Below are 24,965 nucleotides of genomic sequence, written 5' to 3'. Positions count from 1 at the left end.
CTTTGCACTAATGAGGGGCAAACAAGTGTCAGCAAATGGCTGCTTATCTTAAGCCTTGTGGTAAGGGTTGATATTGACTTTTAGGATTGTTGTATGACAGCATTTTTCATCTCCTAAAAGGCTATTTGCATGTTTAAATTCCTCGAGGGACATTGCAAGGCCTACAAGTCTCCTTATACTGGCTTGGCACTCTCCACAAAAAGAGATGCTATCCCTTAGACCAGTTTTCCCCAACTCCAGTCCTCAAGAGCCACCAACAGGTCATGTTTTCAGGATTTTCTTCCTATTGCCCAGGTGATGGAATTCTTGCCTGTCCAGGTGATGCAGTTATCACCTGTGCAATACTAAGGAAATCCTGAAAACATGGCCTGTTGGTGGCTCTTGAGGACTGGAATTGGGGAATACTGCTTTACACCCTCCCTCAGAGAACTGTCACCCAGCCAAATCAGATCTCCATCTTTGCACTGATGAGAAGCAAACATCCCCAAGCATGTGTCTATAAATAGACTGTCTTGTTTGGCTTCTTCTCCTTAGTCATATGTTAAGACTTGTTAAAGGAGTTTATATTGATTTTTAAGATTTCTACATCTAATAGGTTGCTCTAGAGTTGAAGTCCTCTTCACCTATGAAGAGGCTGTTACATGTTTTGGACATGACACACAGAGGTCATAAGCCACTATGATTTTTAGAATCTTGTAGAATACAGGAAAGAAGGTTACGGTGGCACTGTCCCAATAAGCTTTACCATGATGTTGCTTGGGGCCTTATAACTAGGATTATTATGACAACCTAGTAGATGCCATAGGTATTCAGGATGCAGAAAACAAAAGAGAAGATTGTCGTAGTCCGGCTTCCACAAAGAACCAGGCTAGATGCTGGACTAGCAAGATTCTTTTTCCTGAATTCTGTTCATAGTGGGGCAACCCTTTAGTCATAGAAAATTATCTTCCATGGTGTGGTACTTTATGGTAGAGTACAGATCTGAGAACATATCTTCTATATTGTTTAAAGAGCACATTGTAAAGATTGAACATTGATAGTGAAGCCATGCATGAAACAAAGATCAACCAGAAGCCACAGACAACCCCGGGTTCAAAGTATTGGGTGGAGATTAAATTATTTGTTACATAGAAAATCATGGTGAACTACATGGAAATAAAATTAAGTGGACAAAAATCACCTTGAAGCAAGCCATATAAACTGTCAAAGTCAATTTATTTTCCACAGCTGACTTATTATATACAAAATGACCTCGTGAAGCTGAGCAACGGAAGAGAAGTCTTCTTGGACAGAAATGGAGATATCCCAGCGTTGTATAATATTGTTAACTGGCAGCTTGGAAATGACGGAGTTATGAAAAATTTAAAAGTCAGAGGGTACAATATTACAGCCACTGATGGGAAAAGTCTTCAATATTGATGCTAATGGAGTAATCTGGCCTTCAGGAGATCACCAGGTAAAGTGCATTATGAAAACGACCTTAAGACCTTTCATAATTTAAACCTCTCACTGATTACGCTAATTTTAAATACAAAGATCCCCACATCTATCTGCAGTCAGAGTTGTCCTCTAGGATCCAGAAAAGTTGAAATTGAAGGCAAGCCAGCTTGTTGTTTCCAGTGCATCCCATGTCCTCAAGGAGAAATTTCAGACCAAACAAGTAAGTCCATCAAAATTGTAATCACTGGAATAAGCACAGATAAAGATCCAAGAAAATTTGAAGTATTGGATAACTTTGCATGGCTTATGAGAAATCTAGGTGGCCAAATATATAATGACATTGGCCTGTAATTACGAGGGGTGTTCATTAAAACTTTTCCCTGACCCACGTCTATTTATCCCAGGATGCTGATGGAGCGCCCCCACACCGCCGCAGGGCCGAGGGGTACCCGGTACCGGGCCTCTGAGTCTCAGTCCTGGAGTGGTCACGGTGGCTAGACCCGGTCCGTGGCCCTGTCTATCAGTGGGGGACGTCCGGTGCAATAAGTGGTGATAATGGTGCGGTTGTGGGGTGCAGGTCGCGGTAAATAATGAGGACACCAGGTTGTAGTCTCTTTACCTCTTTACTGAAGGTTTTAGAGTCCTCAGTCCAGAGCGCTGTTAACAGGGTTGTCAGAGACCGGCCGGTCCAAAGGCACATCAGGAGTTCTCTTTACAGGTGGGGATCAGTGTCTACCTTCTAGCGCTGGGTGTTGTAGTCCTTCCCTGCTGAGCTCCCGGGATAGTCCTCACAACTGGTTCTGTCTTTCTCTAATGTTCGTTCTCTCCGTCCTCCAGGTGATATGGTAGGACGCACCCGTATTACGGGGTAGGCCTGGAGTTCTTCCGGGACCCTAGAGTCGCCCCTCTCCCACAGCTGCCTCCGTTGTCTGCTTAGGTGTTAAGTGAGACAGCCAACCTGTAATTGGCTGTCCTGCCGTGGTTTGCAGTGTACTTAAAGTCTCTTACTTGCTCGGCGTTCCGGCCACCGACTGTTTGCGCCTCAGAAGGATGTTGCCTCGGTCTAACAGTACGACTCCTTCTGGTCCCAATTCCTCTTTACTGTATTCCCGTTGTGCACTGGTTAGTCCTGCTCTGAGGAGTCTGCCAGGATCCCATCCCTGACAGGTCCTCTCGCTAGCTCTTCCCAGCTACTTCTCTCCGTCTTCCTGTCCAACCCCCAGTTTTACCAGAATGTGAGGAGTGGCCTAGTAGATACAAACACCCCCCCTGATGGCCGGAGTGTGAAGTGTAGTGAGGTGTTACCTGGTCAGAGAGACTCCGTTAGTGCATACAGACGTACCATAGCTCCCCATAGTGGCGGAGCCACAGTACTGCAACGACCAGGACTCTGGGGCGCTGCACTCCCCCCCGGTTAAATCCAGTACTCCGGGACTGGGAAAACAAGAACAATAACACATGTTAACAGAAAACACACAAATTTTTTTTGAAATAGCATAACAATTGAACATAACAGTGCTTCCCTTTACGGGAGGTGAGGATTCTTGAACGTTGCAAAAGTTAGGTCATGCACAGTTTATGACTCTCAGTTCAGTGGTTGAAACAGCGGGGACCCCGGGTAAACAAAGGGGTCCCCTTGTGAAAGTTTTTGAGCAATTCACCGTCCATTACTCTATTGTCCATTTAAAACCTGTAACAAAAGACATACACAAAAACATTCTTAACTAAAGAGCAGCCCTTATTAATACCTCCAAGTTTTGTAGCGGAGGGGAGTTTGATTTTGAGTGCTGCGTGTGGACCTTCGCAGCGCAGGGGTTGCTATTGGCCTAACGGGGCCCGCTATGCTTGCTACCACTGGTGTAGTGCACTGTCTTCTAGCTACACTTCTAGTGAGTCGGGGTAGCACTGGCAGGTTGGGGTTCTCAGAGCTGCTGCTATCAACAGTGGGTACAGCAGATTCACTGACAGCAGAGGGAGGATTTACCAGTTCAACGGTTGGCATGGCATCATCAAGTAAGGCTTGTTGAGGTAGCGGGGCCGGATGATCTGGTGCCACCACTGTTTCTGGCGGGTCCGGCTGTTGAAACATTAGAACAGGCACCACGATGGCTTGATTTATCTGAGTCCAGGACTGGGGAAAGTCACCAAGGACGGTATGGAACATCTTCTCCTTTTCTTCCGGCGGGGAGATCTTTGGGACCGTCTCTCTCTCTTTCAACTTATCGGGGCAGACCTTAAGGTGATCCCTGGATACCGCTGTTGAGGTCTCCCCTTGGTCCTTGCTGATGAGGCAGACCTTTGTGTTGTCGAAATCGGATGGCAGGATGGTATACGGTTCCGCTTCCCATTGGTCATCGAGTTTATGTAACCTCCTCTTTCGTTTAAGTACTTGCTCACCAGGTGATAGAGGAATCGCAGGAGCGTGTTGGTTGTAGTCCCTTTCTTGTTTTTGCCTAGCCTGGGCGAGGCTCCTCTCTACACACTCCTGTACTTCGCGGTATCTTTGCTGCCTTTCTGTATCCCAATCTGCCTCCGGCGGGGTATCTTCGGGTACTAGGACCCCCATATCCAGATCAACGGGTAACCGACTAGATCTTCCTCGCATCAGGTACGCTGGAGTACAGTTGGTGGAACTTACTGGGATGTGGTTGTACATATCCACCAAGTCAGGCAACTTTATCGGCCACAGGCTCCGTTCTTCCACAGGCAAGGTCTTCAATAAATCGATTACCACCTGGTTCATCTTCTCGCACATCCCGATGGTCTGAGGGTGGTACGGTGTGGTTCTGATCTTCTTACACCCGTACAGTTGGCAGAATTCCTGGAACACTTCTGCTTCAAAGGCAGGTCCCTGGTCGGTCAGTACCTTCTCTGGGTAGCCATGGGGCCTACAAAAGTGCTGCTGGAAGGCCCTGGCGGCAGTCCTGGCCGTTAGATCTTTAACAGGCACAACCACCAAAAACCTGGAGTAGTGGTCCACGATGGTAAGGGCGTAGATATAGCCCGACCGGCTAGGTGTCAGCTTCACATGATCCAGCGCGACCAGTTCAAGCGGCCGTTTGGTGATGATAGGCCGCAGGGGAGCCCGTTGACTGTCACGGTCCTTTCTGCGCAGACTACATGGACCACACTCCCGACACCACTTCTCAATGGTTCTCTTCATGCCAATCCAATAGAACCTCCCTCGGAGCAGCTTCTCCAGCTTCCTCCATCCGAAGTGTCCAGCCCCATCATGGTAGGCTCCCAGAACCATGGGCGCATCTCGCCTTGGCACCACTATCTGCCACACCAATTCATGAGTACGTGGGTCGATGCTCCTCCTGCACAGCTTGCCATCATGGATAAACAGTTTGCTTCTCCCCTTCCACAGCTGTTGGGTTTCTTGTGGATCATCTGGGCCAGGGTGCAACCCAGCCTGCGTCAAGAGCTCCTTCACCTGACGGACCGCGGGGTCACTATCCTGGGTTTCTGCCCATCCGTGGTGGGGCAGGGGATTCAGCGTGGCATCCGGTGGGTTCTTGTGCCTGTTCTTCACATGGTGAGAGTTCTGAGTGGCTTTGGGGCGATGGAAGGCAGGCAGCTCCACCTCTTCAAGTGCCTCCGGGTCTTCTCCCACTTCTGGTAAATTGGGCATTCGGGACAGGGCATCGGCATTGGCATTCTGGTGTCCTGCCCGATATTTGATGGTGAAATCATAGTTGGACAGCCGGGCCATCCACCGCTGTTCCAAAGCCCCGAGTTTGGCAGTATCCAGATGCGTTAGTGGATTGTTGTCCGTGAAAACGGTGAATTTCGCGGAGGCCAGGTAGTGCTTGAACCTCTCCGTCACTGCCCAGACAAGGGCAAGGAATTCCAGCTTGAAGGAACTGTAGTTGTCAGGGTTCCTTTCCGTGGGACGGAGTTTCCTGCTGGCGTAAGCGATCACTCTTTCTTTGCCTTTCTGGACTTGAGACAGCACGGCTCCTAGTCCCACATTACTGGCATCTGTGTACAGCACAAACGGTTGGTCGTATTCGGGGTAAGCCAGTACCTCTTCTCCCGTCAGCGCCAACTTCAAGCAGGTGAAGGATTCCTCCAGCTCCCCATTCCAGTCAAAGGGGGTGTTCCTCCCCTTGGTCTTCTTTGGTTGGCCCACCAACAGGTTTTGCAAGGGTGCGGCCTTCTTGGTGAAGTCTTTAATGAACCTCCGGTAATAGCCTACCAGCCCGAGGAACTGCCGGACTTCGTGGAGGTCACTGGGCTTTGGCCAGTCCTTGATCACTGTGACCTTGTCGGGGTCTGGGGCCACTCCTTCAGCGCTCACCACATGGCCCAGGTACTGCACTTTAGGTTTCAGCAGATGACACTTGGACGGTTTCACCTTTAGGCCGAAGTTGGACAAGGCTTCAAACACCTCGGCCAGGTGCTTCAGATGGTCTTCGTAGGTCTTAGAGAAGACTATGACGTCATCCAGATACAGCAGCACAGTTTCAAAGTTCATGTGTCCCAGGCAGCACTCCATCATCCTCTGGAACGTCCCGGGAGCATTGCACAATCCGAAGGGCATGTAGTTGAACTCGCAGAGACCCATTGGTGTCGTGAAGGCCGTCTTCTCTTTGTCCGCCTCCGCTACAGGAACCTGCCAGTACCCACTGGTGAGATCTAAGGTAGAGAAGTAGTTAGCAGATTTTAAAGCAGCCAGGGACTCCTCTATCCTGGGCAGTGGGTATGCGTCCTTATGTGTAATGCGATTCAACTGCCTGTAATCCACACACATCCTCATTGTACCATCTTTCTTTTTAACAAGGACTAACAGAGCTGCCCAGGGGCTACAGCTGTCTCTCACCACCCCAGCCTCCTTCATTTCCCGCAACATGTCCTTGGCACACTGGTAATGAGCTGGGGGTACAGGGCGATATCTCTCTTTTATGGGTCGGTGATCTCCCGTGGGGATGTGATGTTGGATCCCTTTCACCTGCCCAAAATCTAAGGGGTGTTTGCTGAATACCTGCTCGTACTCGTGTACCACCCTGTAAGCTCCCTGTATTTGATGAGATGGGGTAGAGTCAGTGCCCACATGCAATTCCCGACACCAGTCTTTCGAGTGCTCTGCAGAACCTTTGTTCTCCGCCACGTTTGACGGGACCAAGGGTTCAGGTGTCTGTATTACACTATTATTGACAGTGAACAGTTTGGCGAGCGTGGTATACTTGGTTAGGTGGACCTCTTCCTCCCCACAATTGAGGACACATACGGGCACTCTCCCCTGACGGACGTCGACCACCCCCCGGGCTGTCAGAACAGTAGGCCTATTGTCTGAATATACGGGTTCTACCAAGGCCTGGTAGTCCTTACCCCTGAGACCTATGGCTGCTCGACACCAATTAACATTTCGCTCTTGGGGGGTATCGCAATGGGGTTTGAATCACTCACAGTGACACGACCAATCTCACCACCAGTCAGCTCTACCTGCTGTCTCTGCATCAGAGCCCTGATTTCCTTCTGCAGGGCGCGTTGCTCACTGTGGCCAGCGGTTTCTGCCACCTGTTGCAACAAAACAATCACTTCTGCAAGACAATTTTCTATAACATTAGTACCAAGAGTCATCATGGGATTACATTCTCGACGATCAATATCAACAATCACAATCCCTTGGGCTTTCAATTCCACCCGCCCCACTTTGATGGTGACCTCCTTATACCCCACTTGTGGCAACGGCTGACCATTACTAGCTATTATGGTGAAATCATCGTCAGGGCCACGAGTAATATCAGCGTCCTCCCAATACCGTTTGTAGAGCACGTAAGGTATAGTCGTCACCTGAGAACCGGTGTCCAGCAAAGCATTCAAGGGGATTCCATCAATCACTACAGGGAGAACTGGTCATCCTCCAATATACTTGGTTCTCCAATGCTGCGGGCCTGACCGTCCTACTCCTGGGGGTTGGCCCTTTGCCCCAGGGGTTGCTCGTTTAAAGGACAGTACCTTGCAAGATGGCCCACTGTTATGACCCCAATGGCGAGGGTCTCAGAGGAACGTGGAAGTCTGCAGAATACAAAAATCCAGCTCATAGGGCAGTGGTAACTGGGTTGACCATATATCTACTCCTAACGCCAACACTAGAAGTAGCCGGGGATCATTCCTACGTTGATTCTAGATGACACGCGCCAGCCGGAGAATCTAGCTACCCCTAGTAGAGGAAAACAAAGACCTTTCTTGCCTCCAGAGAAGGGGACCCCAAAGCTGGATAGAAGCCCCCCACAAATAATGACGGTGAGGTAAGAGGAAATGACAAACACAGAAATGAACCAGGTTTAGCACAGAGAGGCCCGCTTACTGATAGCAGAATAAAGAAAGGTAACTTATATGGTCAACAAAAACCCTATCAAAATCCACACTGGAAATTCAAGAACCCCCGAACCGTCTAACGGTCCGGGGGGAGAACACCAGCCCCCCTAGAGCTTCCAGCAAAGGTCAGGATATAGTTTTGGAACAAGCTGGACAAAAATACAAAACCAAAACAAATAGCAAAAAGCAAAAGGCAGACTTAGCTGATATAACTGGAACCAGGATCAGTAGACAAGAGCACAGCAGACTAGCTCTGATAACTACGTTGCCAGGCATTGAACTGAAGGTCCAGGGAGCTTATATAGCAACACCCCTAACTAACGACCCAGGTGCGGATAAAAGGAATGACAGAAAAACCAGAGTCAAAAAACTAGTAACCACTAGAGGGAGCAAAAAGCAAATTCACAACAGTACCCCCCCCTTAGTGAGGGGTCACCGAACCCTCACCACGACCACCAGGGCGATCAGGATGAGCGGCATGAAAGGCACGAACTAAATCGGCCGCATGAACATCAGAGGCGACCACCCAGGAATTATCCTCCTGACCATAGCCCTTCCACTTGACCAGGTACTGAAGCCTCCGCCTGGAGAGGCGAGAATCCAAGATCTTCTCCACCACGTACTCCAACTCGCCCTCAACCAACACCGGAGCAGGAGGCTCAGCAGAAGGAACTACAGGCACAATGTACCGCCGCAACAAGGACCTATGAAATACATTGTGAATAGCAAACGACACAGGAAGATCCAGACGAAAAGATACAGGATTAAGGATTTCCAATATCTTGTAAGGCCCAATAAAACGAGGTTTAAATTTGGGAGAGGAGACCTTCATAGGAACAAAGCGGGAAGAAAGCCATACCAAATCCCCAACGCGTAGTCGGGGACCCACACCGCGGCGGCGGTTGGCAAAGCGCTGAGCCTTCTCCTGTGACAACTTCAAGTTGTCCACCACATGATTCCAGATCTGCTGCAACCTATCCACCACAGAATCCACCCCAGGACAGTCAGAAGGCTCCACATGACCCGAAGAAAAGCGAGGATGGAAACCAGAGTTGCAGAAAAAAAGGTGAAACCAAGGTGGCGGAACTAGCCCGATTATTAAGGGCAAACTCAGCCAACGGCAAGAATGTCACCCAATCGTCCTGATCAGCAGAGACAAAACACCTCAAATAAGCCTCCAAAGTCTGATTGGTTCGCTCCGTCTGTCCATTAGTCTGAGGATGGAAAGCAGACGAAAACGACAAATCAATGCCCATCCTACTACAAAAGGATCGCCAGAACCTGGAAACGAACTGGGATCCTCTGTCAGACACAATATTCTCAGGGATGCCGTGCAAACGAACCACGTTCTGGAAAAACACAGGAACCAGATCGGAAGAGGAAGGCAGCTTAGGCAAAGGAACCAAATGGACCATCTTGGAGAAGCGATCACATATCACCCAGATAACGGACATGCCCTGAGATAGCGGAAGATCAGAAATGAAATCCATGGAGATATGTGTCCAAGGTCTCTTCGGGACAGGCAAGGGCAAGAGCAAACCGCTGGCACGAGAACAGCAAGGCTTAGCTCGAGCACAAGTCCCACAGGACTGCACAAATGACCGCACATCCCTTGACAAGGAAGGCCACCAAAAGGACCTGGCCACCAGATCTCTGGTGCCAAAAATTCCCGGGTGACCTGCCAACACCGAGGAATGAACCTCGGAAATGACTCTGCTGGTCCACTTATCCGGGACAAACAGTCTGTCAGGTGGACAAGACTCAGGCCTATCAGCCTGAAATCTCTGCAACACACGTCGCAGATCCGGAGAAATAGCTGACAAGATAACTCCATCTTTAAGAATACCAACAGGATCAGCGACTCCAGGAGCATCAGGCACAAAGCTCCTAGAAAGAGCATCGGCCTTCACATTCTTTGAACCAGGTAAATACGAGACAACAAAATCAAAGCGGGAGAAAAACAATGACCAGCGGGCCTGTCTCGGATTAAGGCGTTTAGCAGACTCGAGATACATCAGATTTTTGTGATCAGTCAAGACCACCACACGATGCTTAGCACCCTCGAGCCAATGACGCCACTCCTCAAATGCCCATTTCATGGCCAACAACTCCCGATTGCCCACATCATAATTTCGCTCGGCAGGCGAAAACTTCCTAGAGAAAAAGGCACAAGGTTTCATAACAGAGCAACCAGGGCCTCTCTGCGACAAAACGGCCCCTGCCCCAATCTCCGAAGCATCCACCTCAACCTGAAAGGGAAGTGAGACGTCAGGCTGGCACAAAACAGGCGCCGAAGTAAACCGGCGTTTCAACTCCTGGAAAGCCTCCACGGCAGCAGGAGCCCAGTTAGCTACATCGGAGCTTGGTCATATCCGTCAAAGGTTTCACAATGCTAGAAAAATTAGCGATAAAACGACGGTAGAAGTTAGCGAAGCCCAAGAACTTCTGAAGACTCTTAACTGACGAGGGCTGAGTCCAATCAAGAATAGCTCGGACCTTGACTGGGTCCATCTCCACAGCAGAAGGGGAAAAAATGAACCCCAAAAAGGGAACCTTCTGTACACCAAAGAGACACTTTGAGCCCTTGACAAACAAAGAATTTTCACGCAAAATTTTAAAGACCAACCTGACCTGCTCCACATGCGAATCCCAATTATCAGAAAAAAACAAAATATCATCCAGATAAACAATCAAAAATTTATCCAGATACTTCCGGAAAATGTCATGCATAAAGGACTGAAAAACTGAAGGCGCATTGGAGAGACCAAAAGGCATCACCAAGTACTCAAAATGACCTTCGGGCGTATTGAATGCGGTTTTCCATTCATCACCTTGCTTAATGCGCACAAGGTTGTACGCACCACGAAGGTCTATCTTGGTGAACCACTTGGCACCCTTAATCCGGGCAAACAAGTCAGACAACAGCGGTAAAGGATACTGAAATTTGACAGTGATCTTATTTAAAAGCCGATAATCAATACAAGGTCTCAAAGATCCGTCCTTTTTTGCCACAAAAAAGAATCCCGCACCAAGAGGGGAAGAAGACGGACGAATATGTCCTTTCTCCAGAGACTCCTTGATATATGAACGCATAGCGGTATGTTCAGGTACCGACAGATTAAACAGTCTTCCCTTAGGAAATTTACTGCCTGGGATCAAATCTATAGCACAGTCACAGTCCCTATGAGGAGGCAGTGCACTGGACTCAGACTCACTGAAGACGTCCTGATAATCAGACAAATACTCCGGAACTTCCGAAGGCGTAGAAGAAGCAATAGACACAGGCAGGGAATCCCCATGAATACCACGACAGCCCCAACTTGAGACTGACATAGCCTTCCAGTCCAGGACTGGATTATGGGTCTGTAACCATGGCAGCCCTAAAACAACCAAATCATGCATTTTATGTAAAACCAGGAAACGTATCACCTCGCGGTGTTCAGGAGTCATGCACATGGTAACCTGTGTCCAATACTGCGGTTTATTTGCAGCCAATGGTGTAGCATCAATACCCCTAAGAGGAATAGGATTTTCTAATGGTTCAAGAGTAAAACCACAGCGCTTAGCAAATGAGAGATCCATGAGACTCAGGGCAGCACCTGAATCTACAAACGCCATGACAGGATAAGATGACAGTGAGCAAATCAAAGTTACAGACAGAATAAATTTAGGTTGCAAATTACCAACGGTGACAGGACTAACAACCTTAGCTATACGTTTAGAGCATGCTGAGATAACATGTGTAGAATCACCACAGTAGTAGCACAAGCCATTCCGGCGTCTATGAATTTTCCGCTCATTTCTAGTCAGGATTCTATCACATTGCATTAAATCAGGTGTCTGTTCAGACAACACCATGAGGGAATTTGCGTTTTTTCTATCACATTGCACCGAATTAGGTGTCTGTTCAGACAACACCATGAGGGAATTTGCGGTTTTGCGCTCCCGCAATCGCCGGTCAATTTGAATAGCCAGTGCCATAGTATCATTCAGACCTGTGGGAATGGGAAAACCCACCATAACATTCTTAATGGCTTCAGAAAGGCCATTTCTAAAATTAGCGGCCAGTGCACACTCGTTCCAATGTGTCAGCACGGACCATTTCCGAAATTTTTGGCAATACACTTCAGCCTCGTCCTGCCCCTGAGACATAGCCAGCAAGGCCTTTTCTGCCTGAATCTCAAGATTGGGTTCCTCATAAAGTAAACCGAGCGCCAGAAAAAACGCATCAAGATCAGCCAATGCCGGATCTCCTGGCGCCAGCGAAAAAGCCCAATCCTGAGGGTCGCCCCGTAAGAACGAAATAACAATTTTTACTTGCTGAGCAGAATCTCCAGATGAACAGGGTCTCAGGGACAAAAACAATTTACAATTATTCACGAAATTCCTAAACTTAAACCTGTCTCCGGAAAACAGTTCAGGAATCGGTATTTTAGGTTCTGACCTAGGATTTCTGATAACATAGTCTTGTATGCCCTGCACACGAGTAGCCAGCTGGTCCACACTTGTAATCAAGGTCTGGACATTCATGTCTGCAGCAAGCATAGCCACTCTGAGGTAAAGGGGAAGAAGGAAAAAAAAAAAAAAACTCAGAATCTTCTTTCTTATAATCCCTCTTCTGCAATGCATTAAACATTTAATACAGGCCTGGCAAACTGTTATGACCCCAATGGCGAGGGTCTCAGAGGAACGTGGAAGTCTGCAGAATACAAAAATCCAGCTCATAGGGCAGTGGTAACTGGGTTGACCATATATCTACTCCTAACGCCAACACTAGAAGTAGCCGGGGATCATTCCTACGTTGATTCTAGATGACACGCGCCAGCCGGAGAATCTAGCTACCCCTAGTAGAGGAAAACAAAGACCTTTCTTGCCTCCAGAGAAGGGGACCCCAAAGCTGGATAGAAGCCCCCCACAAATAATGACGGTGAGGTAAGAGGAAATGACAAACACAGAAATGAACCAGGTTTAGCACAGAGAGGCCCGCTTACTGATAGCAGAATAAAGAAAGGTAACTTATATGGTCAACAAAAACCCTATCAAAATCCACACTGGAAATTCAAGAACCCCCGAACCGTCTAACGGTCCGGGGGGAGAACACCAGCCCCCCTAGAGCTTCCAGCAAAGGTCAGGATATAGTTTTGGAACAAGCTGGACAAAAATACAAAACCAAAACAAATAGCAAAAAGCAAAAGGCAGACTTAGCTGATATAACTGGAACCAGGATCAGTAGACAAGAGCACAGCAGACTAGCTCTGATAACTACGTTGCCAGGCATTGAACTGAAGGTCCAGGGAGCTTATATAGCAACACCCCTAACTAACGACCCAGGTGCGGATAAAAGGAATGACAGAAAAACCAGAGTCAAAAAACTAGTAACCACTAGAGGGAGCAAAAAGCAAATTCACAACAGCCCACCTGGTGACATCGGCGGCAGATGGGTCGTCCGTCCTGATGGAAGCGATCGCTGTCCCGGCCTCTGGTCGGTGGGGTCCTCTTCTGTCGCGTCCAGGGAACATCCTCTGGTCCGGAGGCTAGCTGGATCTTTTCTTTGGGGGCCTCCTGTAGGGACTGCACCGTCCGGGCTAGGGCAGCAACGCTCCTGGTCAGCTCCCGCATCTGAAGACGGAGTCCTGCAGGGGAGTCGTCCTCGAAGCTCTGGGCGTCGACCTCCGCGGCAACTGGGGTATCCGATGCCACCTCCTGGTGGTATGTGATAGCGGGGCACCTGGGTGGTATTGCACGGCTGGGCTGTCGCTCCTGCAATGCCTGGATAGCTTTATCTTTAAACTGCGCAAAAGTCAAGTCTGGATTTTGCATGGCCAGGAAGTGCAATTGGCCCCGCTGGTGACTGCACAGGAGCCCCTCAATGAACCGCTCCTTCAGAAGTTTATCCTCATCCTGCATGCTGCCGGAGTCACTCTGCTTAATGGCCCGCATCGCCTCCTGGAGATTAAGGGCATAGTCCCGTAAGCTATCCTGTGGCCTTTGTTTGCATCCATAAAAAGTCAGTTTAATTTCTGTAGCAGTGCGAGTATCAAAGGTGGCTTTAAGCTTGGCAAAAATCTGTTGTGCAGTTCCTTTATCCTCAGCGGGCCAGGATTTCAATTCTCTCAGAGCCGCCCCAAAGAGTTGGCCGGTTATCATATGGACTTTCTGAGGCTCGGTTAGGGGATAGAACTCGAGCAGGCTGCAGAGCCCCTCTTTAAAGTCAGTGAATGTATGCGACTCCCCAGAGTATCGTGGGAGCCAGGCCGCTCCGGGCAGGTAGGGCATAGAGAAGGGCATTATGGCTTTTGCGTTAGCGGCAGTGTCCGACTGGCTGACGGGGGCAGCGGGTTCTGCGGCAACCGGTGGTGGTATTAGGGCCGCGGCTTCGCCCGCTGCGGGGACCGGAGCTGCCCCTGTGTCTGTGGCTGCGACCGCCACCTCCTCTCCTCCCGACTCGGACATGGCTGTCCCTTCCTCCCACTAACCTGCTGGAGGTCGGAGTTCCTCTTCCGGGATTGGCGCCTTACCGCGCTTTCCGTTCCGCGCTTCTTTTGGCTGGTTCCGCCCACGTAGCTAAGGCTCCTCCCTCCGTGCGCGGCAATGGCGAATTTTGGCGGTAAATGGCAATACACAGTCCTTTCAATAAAGTACAGTTCGAGCACAATAATTCACAGTTCCAAGGCACACATGACCTGATTCCTCAGGCTTAAGTAGATCCTGTTCGTGACGCCAAGTTGGAGCGCCCCCACACCGCCGCAGGGCCGAGGGGTACCCGGTACCGGGCCTCTGAGTCTCAGTCCTGGAGTGGTCACGGTGGCTAGACCCGGTCCGTGGCCCTGTCTATCAGTGGGGGACGTCCGGTGCAATAAGTGGTGATAATGGTGCGGTTGTGGGGTGCAGGTCGCAGTAAATAATGAGGACACCAGGTTGTAGTCTCTTTACCTCTTTACTGAAGGTTTTAGAGTCCTCAGTCCAGAGCGCTGTTAACAGGGTTGTCAGAGACCGGCCGGTCCAAAGGCACATCAGGAGTTCTCTTTACAGGTGGGGATCAGTGTCTACCTTCTAGCGCTGGGTGTTGTAGTCCTTCCCTGCTGAGCTCCCGGGATAGTCCTCACAACTGGTTCTGTCTTTCTCTAATGTTCGTTCTCTCCGTCCTCCAGGTGATATGGTAGGACGCACCCATATGACGGGGTAGGCCTGGAGTTCTTCCGGGACCCTAGAGTCGCCCCTCTCCCACAGCTGCCTCCGTTGTCTGCTTAGGTGTTAAGTGAGACAGCCAACCTGTAATTGGCTGTCCTGCCATGGTTTGCAGTGTACTTAAAGTCTCTTACTTGCTCGGCGTTCCGGCCACCGACTGTTTGCGCCTCAGAAGGATGTTGCCTCGGTCTAACAGCACGACTCCTTCTGGTCCCAATTCCTCTTTACTGTATTCCCGTTGTGCACTGGTTAGTCCTGCTCTGAGGAGTCTGCCAGGATCCCATCCCTGACAGGTCCTCTCGCTAGCTCTTCCCAGCTACTTCTCTCCGTCTTCCTGTCCAACCCCCAGTTTTACCAGAATGTGAGGAGTGGCCTAGTAGATAGAACCACCCCCCCTGGTGGCCGGAGTGTGAAGTGTAGTGAGGTGTTACCTGGTCAGAGAGACTCCGTTAGTGCAATCAGACGTACCATAGCTCCCCATAGTGGCGGAGCCACAGTACTGCAACGACCAGGACTCTGGGGCGCTGCACTGACAGTGCACATGTGTAATGATACAAGTCTCTATAGGTTACGTGCCAATTTGCAGCTCAGAACTGATAACGGTCTTGATTTTACAGGTGCTGGATTGGTGTGAGGTTTGATAATGGACCCAGTGGATACAGAGCAGTCATCAAGTTCCTTTACTTGAAAGGCCGCACACAAAAGGAAACATTCGATGAGATGACAGAGGTTTATGGTGATGATTCCCCATCATATGATGTAGTCAAGAAATGGCATCATCAATTCAAATGTGGTCGGGCTTCGGTGCAAACAGCTCCAACTCCAGGGCGACCCCACTCTGCTATTGATGAACACACTATCCAGCAAGTGGAGGTCGCCATTTTGGCAAATCGCCACGTAACTATTCACCACCTAGCCCAAAATGTTAAGATTAGTGTGGAGTCCGTGGAAAAAATCATCCAAGACCAACTTCACAAACATAAGGTTTACGTTCGCTGAGTTCCCCGGCTGCTCACAACTTTCCAGAAGCAGGAACGAGTCGAATACTCTCTGGCTCTATTGACGATGTGCCATGGAAACCAGGAGGAATTTTTCAACAGACTGATCACAGAGGATGAAAGCTGGGTCCATCACTATGATCCTGAGACTGAAGTCCAATCGATGCAATGGAAGCATCATGACTCACCGCATCCAAAGAAGGCATGTGCCCATCCCTTGGCAGGTAAGGTCATGCTCACAGTATTTTGGGACCAGCACGGAGTAGTATTGATGGATTTCCTATAGTAGGCTACCATGATCACTGAGATATATACTATGCTTCAGCGCTGCGGAAAATGCGGAAGGCCATCAAAACCAAAAGATGTGGCATTCTCACCAAAGGTGTCCGCTTTCTGCAAAGCAATGCACCAGTTCACAACTCACATGTTGCCCAAATGGACTCATGCTCCCTTGGCTTTGAAATTTACCGCATCCCCCTTATTCACATGATCTCGCACCATCAGACTTTCACCTATTTCCAACAATGAAGTTATTTTTTAAAGGCAAGCATTTTCCAGGTGATGAGACTCTGATTTCCAAAGTCACAGCGTGGCTTTTGGAGCAACTTTTCGACTTCTACAAGTGAGGTGTTTACAGTTGTTTAAAGAGATGGGAGAAGTGTGTGTCCCTAGGTGGCACCTATGTAGAGAAGGAATAATGACTGTGCTAAGTTTCATTGCTCTCAATCCACAGGAAGTGGGTCAAGGGAAATCTTTAATGAACGCCCCTCATACTTATGGCCAGTATATTTATTCTGCCATTACTTTCTATTTAAAATGTGAAGAACCAAATAAAATTTTAAGTAACTGAGGTATGCCTATGGTATAATGGTCTTACTCCTATTACACCCATTTTTATATTGCTATGCAATTTCTTTATTTTATGGGGCTCTTCTGCGCCATTTTTTCAGGTGAATTACAGGTGCTGTCTGCACATATTCTAAAGCAGATCCAGAATAAACTTTCTCCAGATTAGTCATTGTTCACTCAAAAGGGCGTCAAAAAATTCTTAAAAAAAACCTCTTCAAAACAGTTTTACAAAACATCTAAAAAAAAAAAAAACTTCTCTAAAACCTCCACAAAAAGGAGAGCTACCTGAAACAGATTCTGCTTGAAAATTTGTGGCATTTGAATGCTAAATAAAACTCAGTGTGAACAAACCCCACTGATATTGTTGAGTTGTGGGAGCAGAAGCATAAAGTTTTTGAGAAGTTTTCCAATTTGGAAAGTTTCCACTTAGTTTCTGCTCCAAAAAGGATCTGAGAATACAATGTATGAGAACGTGGTCAAATTCTGTGCTGATGAATCATGTAGTTCAAGGTATTGTTAAAAATTGGTCTTTATTGAAAATCTTATGTGGTATTTCCTGATGAAGGAGTTCTTTGAAACTCAGAAACGCGTTGAATAAAGACCAGTTTTTAACAATACCTTTGGACTACATGATTCAGCAGCGCAGAATTTGACCTCTTTCTCCTACATTGTATTCTCAACGGCCGGTCCCTCGTGGATCCGTGGATATGCAGCAGCGAATCTTTCCAATGCTTGTCTTAAGCTATGTCTGGTGGGTGCTTTTAACTTGCATTGACTGCTCAATCTTGGATAAAACCCTATTGCGCTATTTTCCTCCAACAATTTTCATACCAAAAAGGATCTGTTTACACGTAGCCATTATCTGCCAAAAAAAACTCCAAGAAAAACTTTGAGGATTTTTGAGTTTTTGCAGGGGATTTTGAAGAGTTGCAAACCAATTTGTGCTAAAAAAAAAAAAAACCTAACATGCAGTGTGAGCCTACACCAACAGAAGAAATAGTTATGAAAATTCGATTAGACAAAGACAGTCAGATGAGACGATCCCATGATGTTTATATTAATATAGGAGAACATAATTTGCATTTGGAGCAAGTTTTTGTTATTTTCTGCTTAGATTCAATTGATTGTCTAAAATGTCCCTGGAACTTGTGGCCAAATCCGGGAAAAGACCAATGTGTACCGAAAACCACAGAATACCTAGCTTATGAAGATGTGTTGGGATCCACCTTGGCTGCTGCCAGTACAATCTCTGGCATCATTCCGCCCTCCATTTTGGGGCTCTTTGTACAGAAGAAGAGTACTTGTATAGTCAGAGCCAACAACTATACCTTAAGTTGTCTTCTTCTTGGATCTCTTTGTGTTTCCTATGCTCAATAGTATTCATTGGTTACCCAAAGCTTGAGACATGTCTACTGAGACAAGTTTTCTTTGGTATGGCTTTTGCCCTTTGCATTTCTTGCATCTTGGCTAAAACCATTATGGTTGTTTTTGCTTTCTTGGCCACCAAGCCTGGCAGCAGCTTGAGGAAATGGGCAAAACCTCAAGTGTCCTACATCATCGTATTCATTTGTTCACTCATGCAGTTTATTTTATGTGCATCTTGGATATGTTTGGTTCCTCCATTTCCAAAAATTTATACAAATACACATCCTGGTATAATTATAACTGAATGTAATGAGAACTCTCCAATTGCCTTCTGGTGTATGCTGGGATATCTTGGTTTCTTGGCCACCATCAGCTTCATGGTGGCTTTCATCGCTCGGTGTCTTCTTGATAGTTTCAATGAAGCTAAATTCATTACATTCAGCATGTTGGCCTTCCTCAGTGTTTGGATATCCTTCATCCCAGCTTCTCTAAGTGCTCGTGGGAAGTATACAGTAGCTATGGAGATCTTTGCCATCTTGACCTCCAGTTGGGCTCTTTGTTGTGAATTAGACCTTTTGGCTCCCTCTTGTGGTCACTAGTGATATGACACTTTGATATTCCTTCCCTTGCTTGGTATCCACCTGGCCTCGTTAGTCCAGGGGTGTCGCTATTTGAACTTCCTGGATTTTCAGTCTGGTGCCTGGCATCGTTATAATCAGATCCTTCTGTTTGCTCCTATCTGCTGGTCCTGGTTCTTTGCAAAATTAAGCTAAGTCCTGCTTTCTTGTTTTTGGTTATTTTCTGTGCTCTTATTTTTGTCCAGCTTGTACTAAATGTGATTCCTTATATTGCTGGAAGCTCTAGGGGGTGGATGTTCTCCCCCCGTGCCGTTAGACGGTTCGGGGGTTCTTGAATATTCCGCGTGGAGTTTTTGTGAGGGTTTTTGCTGACCATATAAGTCATCTTCCTATATTCTGCTATTAGTTAGCGGGCCTCTCTTTGCTAAAACCTAGTTCATTTCTTGCGTTTGTCTTTTCTTCTTACCTCACTGTTATTATTTGTTGGGGGCTTGTATCCTACTTTTTGGGGTATTTCCTCTGGAGGCAAGAAAGGTCTTTCTTTTCCCTGCTAGGGTTAGTTAGTTCTCCGGCTGGCGCGAGACGTCTAGAATCAACGTAGGTACGTTCCCCGGCTGCTGTTATTTGTGTGCTAGGTTCAGGTATATGGTCAGCCCAGTTACCACTGCCCTATGAGCTGGGTTTTATGTTTGCAGACTTCACTATTGTCTCTGAGACCCCCTGCCATTGGGGTCATAACAGCTCTTGTCATCTGTATGTTTCTACCTAAATGTTATATCATACTGTTTAGACCTGACTTGAACTCAAGAGATCATCTTAATGTTGGAAAAATCAAAAATCGAATATAGGATGTGTATTGAATTCAGAAAAGTCTTAAATCGTTCTTACACTTTAAGGAGCTCTTCTTTTTTCACTGGATATGTTCTACACTCGATTTTCCTTATTCATGTAAAATTGGGATGACCAAGCACGTAGGTGTTTCCATTGGTAAAGAGCAAAAAAAAAATCAAACATCTTTTCCCTGGCCAGTAGAATTGAGACAGGAGTGAGGACATCTCTATAGATAGTTGGCTTTGGGGTTTCCCAGATTTTTGCATAATATATATAGAAACTTTCATCCTCTGTTCACAGTTTTATACACATTTCTCATTTTCCGTTAATACAAATTATTAAAAAATATATATCCTAGAGGTTTTGAATGATAATCTATGTTTTACAAAATTGTCTGTGAATGTGCTAATATAAATATAAATACCACCGGCGCTAGTTCCCTATATCGTACAGCTACAAAGTAAGTGCATCTGTGAGTACACACTGAACGAACAGCTAAGAATTGACCAAATATATGTAGCACAAAATGAAACATATATCTTCTAAGCTATGAATGATGAGTAATGCAGAAACAGTGTAAGATGTGACTATTAGTGGTGAGCGAATGTGATCAGATAACATTATCCAAGCACATTCGCTCATCACTAATAGTCACATCTTATACTGTGTCTGTGTTAGCGCTGCGATTCTTGGCACAGATGATAATCTATTGGCCTAACAAGCTCTTTCATTTTCCCAAGTCTTAACTTCGATATATTGGATTGTCTTAGTATATCCCTCTTATGGTATTGTGGCTACCTTTTCATTGTGTTTTCATTTTTCAGTTTACAGAATTGTTCAGTGATGCTGTTGTATTAAACTATGTTACAGTGGAGGAAATAAGTATTTGATCCCTTGCTGATTTTTTAAGTTTTCCCACTGACAAAGACATGAACAGTCTATAATTTTAAGAGTAGGTTAATTTTAACAATGAGAGATAGAATATGAAAAATAAAATCCAAAAAATCACATTGTATAAATTATGTAAATTTATTTGCATTTTGCAGTGAGAAATAAGTATTTGATCCCCTACCAACCATTAAGACTTCTGGCTCCTACAGGCCACTTAGATGCTTCTAATCAACTCGTTACCTGCATTGCAGACAGCTGTCTTACATAGTCAGCTTTATAAAAGACTCCTGTCCACAGAGTGTAACCTCTACAACATGGGCAAGACCAAAGAGCTTTATAAGGATGTCAAGGACAAGATCAAAAGACCTGCACAAAGCTGGAATGGGCTACAGAACCATAAGTAAGACACTGGGTGAGAAGAAGACCACTGCTGGTGCAATAGTAAGAAAATGGAAGAAATACAAAATGACTGTCAATCGACATCGATCTAGGACACCATGCAAAATCTCACCTCGCGGGGTGCAGGCCTTGCACTGATGTGGATATGTGCACATAGACTCCCCTGCCTACCTAGCGCTGCAATCTATGTACCCCTAAATTAGCACTATAAAGAACGGTTGGTTTATCAGGATTTGTGGATTGAACACTAGCAGACCCACACTAACTAATAAATGTAAGAATCTGACCCTATCTTAGCAGCAGCTCTCCCTACACTAGCTGAGTCCAGAGCAGAATGTGGCGAGCAGGGCAGTGTCAGGTCTCTTATAGACTTGATGATGCTGTGCAGCCAGCCAATCACTGTAATACTGGAGCGCCCCCACTGCCGCAGGGCCGAGGGGTACCCGTGTCATGATTCTCAATGGCGAGAGAACATAGCCCAGCATATATGAGAACTAGCTCTTGGAAGATGGAAACTATACTGACCATGAACTAAACCTGCCGCACAACTAGAAGTGGCCGGGTAGCATGCCTACGTTTTTTTATCCCTAGATGCCCAGCGCCAGCCGGAGAACTACCTAATCCTAACAGAGGAAAAGACAGTCCTGGCTCACCTCTAGAGAAATTTTCCCAAAAGGCAGACAGAGGCCCCCACATATATTGGCGGTGATTTTAGATGAAATGACAAACGTAGTATGAAAATAGGTTTAGCAAAAATCGAGGTCCGCTTACTAGATAGCAAGAAGACAGAAAGGGCACTTTCATGGTCAGCAGAAAACCCTATCAAAACACCATCCAGAAATTACTTTAAGATAGGGTTGAGCGAAACGGGTCGATCATTTTCAAAAGTCGCCGACTTTTGGCTAAGTCGGCGTCTCATGAAACCCGATCCGACCCCTGTGCTTGTCGGCCATGCGGTACGCGACTTTCGCGCCAAAGTCGCGTTTCAATGACGCGAAAAGCGCCATTTCTCAGCCAATGAAGGTGAACGCAGAGTGTGGGCAGCGTGATGACATAGATCCTGGTCCCCACCATCTTAGAGAAGGGCATTGCAGTGATTGGCTTGCTGTCTGCGGCGTCACAGGGGCTATAAAGGGGCGTTCCCGCCGACCGCCATCTTACTGCTGCTGATCTGAGCTTAGGGACAGGTTGCTGCCGCTTCGTCAGAAGCAGGGAGAGCGTTAGGCAGGGTCCACTAACCACCAAACCGCTTGTGCTGCAGCGATTTCCACTGTCCAACACCACCTTCGGTGTGCAGGGACTGTGGAAGCTATTTTTTTTTTTTTTTTCCCCTCAGCGCTGTAGCTCATTGGGCTGCCCTAGAAGGCTCCGTGATAGCTGTATTGCTGTGTGTACGCCACTGTGGAAACCAACTGCTTTTTTCAAAGCACATATCCTCTTGTTCCTTCCTTTCTGCACAGCTATCTTTTTTGTTTGTCCACACTTTTTATTTAATTTGTGCATCAGTCCACTCCTATTGCTGCCTGCCATACCTGGCTTACATTACTGCAGGGAGATAGTAATTGTAGGACAGTTTTTTTTTTTTTTTTGTTTTTTTTTTGTGGGAGATTAAGATTGGCATTTCTGCTACAGTGCCATCCCTGTGTGTGCCATCTCTCACTGAGTGGGCCATAGAAAGCCTATTTATTTTTTCCGTGATTTGTGTTCTAAAATCTACCTCAACACAAAAACACTACATCAATCAGTGGGAGAAAAATATTGGCCTCAGTCAGGGCTTGTGTGCCACTGCTGTGTGTGCTATCTCTCATTCAGTGGGCTATAGCAAGCCTATTTTTTTTTTTTTTTTTTTTTTTTTAATATTATTTGGTTTCTAAAGTCTCCCTGAAAAAAAAAAAAACCTAAAAAAACAGTGGGAGAGTAATATTGCCCTTTCAGCTTGTGTGCCAGTCTTGACTCCTGGGTGTGCCACCTCTCTCCCTCTCATTCAGTGGGCCATAGAAAGCCTATTTATTTTATTTTTTTAATATTATTTGGTTTCTAATTCTCCCTGAAAAAAAAAAAAAAAAACCTAAAAAAACAGTGGGAGAATAATATTGCCCTTTCAGCTTGTGTGCCAGTCTTGACTCCTGGGTGTGCCACCTCTCTCCCTCTCATTCAGTGGGCCATAGAAAGCCTATTTATTTTATTTTTTAAATATTATTGGGTTTCTAAAGTCTCCCTGAAAAAACAAAAAATACATAAAAAAACAGTGGGAGAGTAATATTGCCCTTTCAGCTTGTGTGCCAGTCTTGACTCCTGGGTGTGCCACCTCTCTCCCTTTCATTCAGTGGGCCATAGAAAGCCTATTTATTTTTTCCGTGATTTGTGTTCTAAATTCTACCTCAACACAAAAACACTACATCAATCAGTGGGAGAAAAATATTGGCCTCAGTCAGGGCTTGTGTGCCACTGCTGTGTGTGCTATCTCTCATTCAGTGGGCTATAGCAAGCCTATTTTTTTTTTTTTTTTAATATTATTTGGTTTCTAAAGTCTCCCTGAAAAAAAAAAAAAACCTAAAAAAACAGTGGGAGAGTAATATTGCCCTTTCAGCTTGTGTGCCAGTCTTGACTCCTGGGTGTGCCACCTCTCTCCCTCTCATTCAGTGGGCCATAGAAAGCCTATTTATTTTTTTTTTTTAATATTATTTGGTTTCTAATTCTCCCTGAAAAAAAAAAAAAAACCTAAAAAAACAGTGGGAGAATAATATTGCCCTTTCAGCTTGTGTGCCAGTCTTGACTCCTGGGTGTGCCACCTCTCTCCCTCTCATTCAGTGGGCCATAGAAAGCCTATTAATTTTTTTTTTTTAATATTATTGGGTTTCTAAAGTCTCCCTGAAAAAACAAAAAATACATAAAAAAACAGTGGGAGAGTAATATTGCCCTTTCAGCTTGTGTGCCAGTCTTGACTCCTGGGTGTGCCACCTCTCTCCCTTTCATTCAGTGGGCCATAGAAAGCCTATTTATTTTTTCCGTGATTTGTGTTCTAAATTCTACCTCAACACAAAAACACTACATCAATCAGTGGGAGAAAAATATTGGCCTCAGTCAGGGCTTGTGTGCCACTGCTGTGTGTCCTATCTCTCATTCAGTGGGCTATAGCAAGCCTATTTTTTTTTTTTTATTTTTTTTTAAATATTATTTGGTTTCTAAAGTCTCCCTGAAAAAAAAAAAAAAACCTAAAAAAACAGTGGGAGAGTAATATTGCCCTTTCAGCTTGTGTGCCAGTCTTGACTCCTGGGTGTGCCACCTCTCTCCCTCTCATTCATTGGGCCATAGAAAGCCTATTTATTTTTTTTTTTAAATATTATTGGGTTTCTAAAGTCTCCCTGAAAAAACAAAAAATACATAAAAAAACAGTGGGAGAGTAATATTGCCCTTTCAGCTTGTGTGCCAGTCTTGACTCCTGGGTGTGCCACCTCTCTCCCTTTCATTCAGTGGGCCATAGAAAGCCTATTTATTTTTTCCGTGATTTGTGTTCTAAATTCTACCTCAACACAAAAACACTACATCAATCAGTGGGAGAAAAATATTGGCCTCAGTCAGGGCTTGTGTGCCACTGCTGTGTGTGCTATCTCTCATTCAGTGGGCTATAGCAAGCCTATTTTTTTTTTTTTTTTTTTTTTTTTTTTAATATTATTTGGTTTCTAAAGTCTCCCTGAAAAAAAAAAAAAACCTAAAAAAACAGTGGGAGAGTAATATTGCCCTTTCAGCTTGTGTGCCAGTCTTGACTCCTGGGTGTGCCACCTCTCTCCCTCTCATTCAGTGGGCCATAGAAAGCCTATTTATTTTATTTTTTTAATATTATTTGGTTTCTAATTCTCCCTGAAAAAAAAAAAAAAAACCTAAAAAAACAGTGGGAGAATAATATTGCCCTTTCAGCTTGTGTGCCAGTCTTGACTCCTGGGTGTGCCACCTCTCTCCCTCTCATTCAGTGGGCCATAGAAAGCCTATTTATTTTATTTTTTAAATATTATTGGGTTTCTAAAGTCTCCCTGAAAAAACAAAAAATACATAAAAAAACAGTGGGAGAGTAATATTGCCCTTTCAGCTTGTGTGCCAG

At 46.2% G+C, this 24,965-nt stretch overlaps 1 pseudogene; it reads left to right on the top strand.

Moving 5' to 3' along the window:
• Positions 1–1,047: 1,047 nt before the first annotated feature.
• On the top strand, positions 1,048–19,593 carry LOC143774793 (vomeronasal type-2 receptor 26-like; annotated as a pseudogene).
• The last annotated feature ends 5,372 nt before the right edge of the window (positions 19,594–24,965 follow it).

The sequence above is a fragment of the Ranitomeya variabilis genome, chromosome 5 (genome assembly GCF_051348905.1).
Source record: "Ranitomeya variabilis isolate aRanVar5 chromosome 5, aRanVar5.hap1, whole genome shotgun sequence".
Lineage (NCBI taxonomy): Eukaryota > Metazoa > Chordata > Amphibia > Anura > Dendrobatidae > Ranitomeya > Ranitomeya variabilis.
This window is presented reverse-complemented; position numbering and strand designations above follow the sequence as displayed.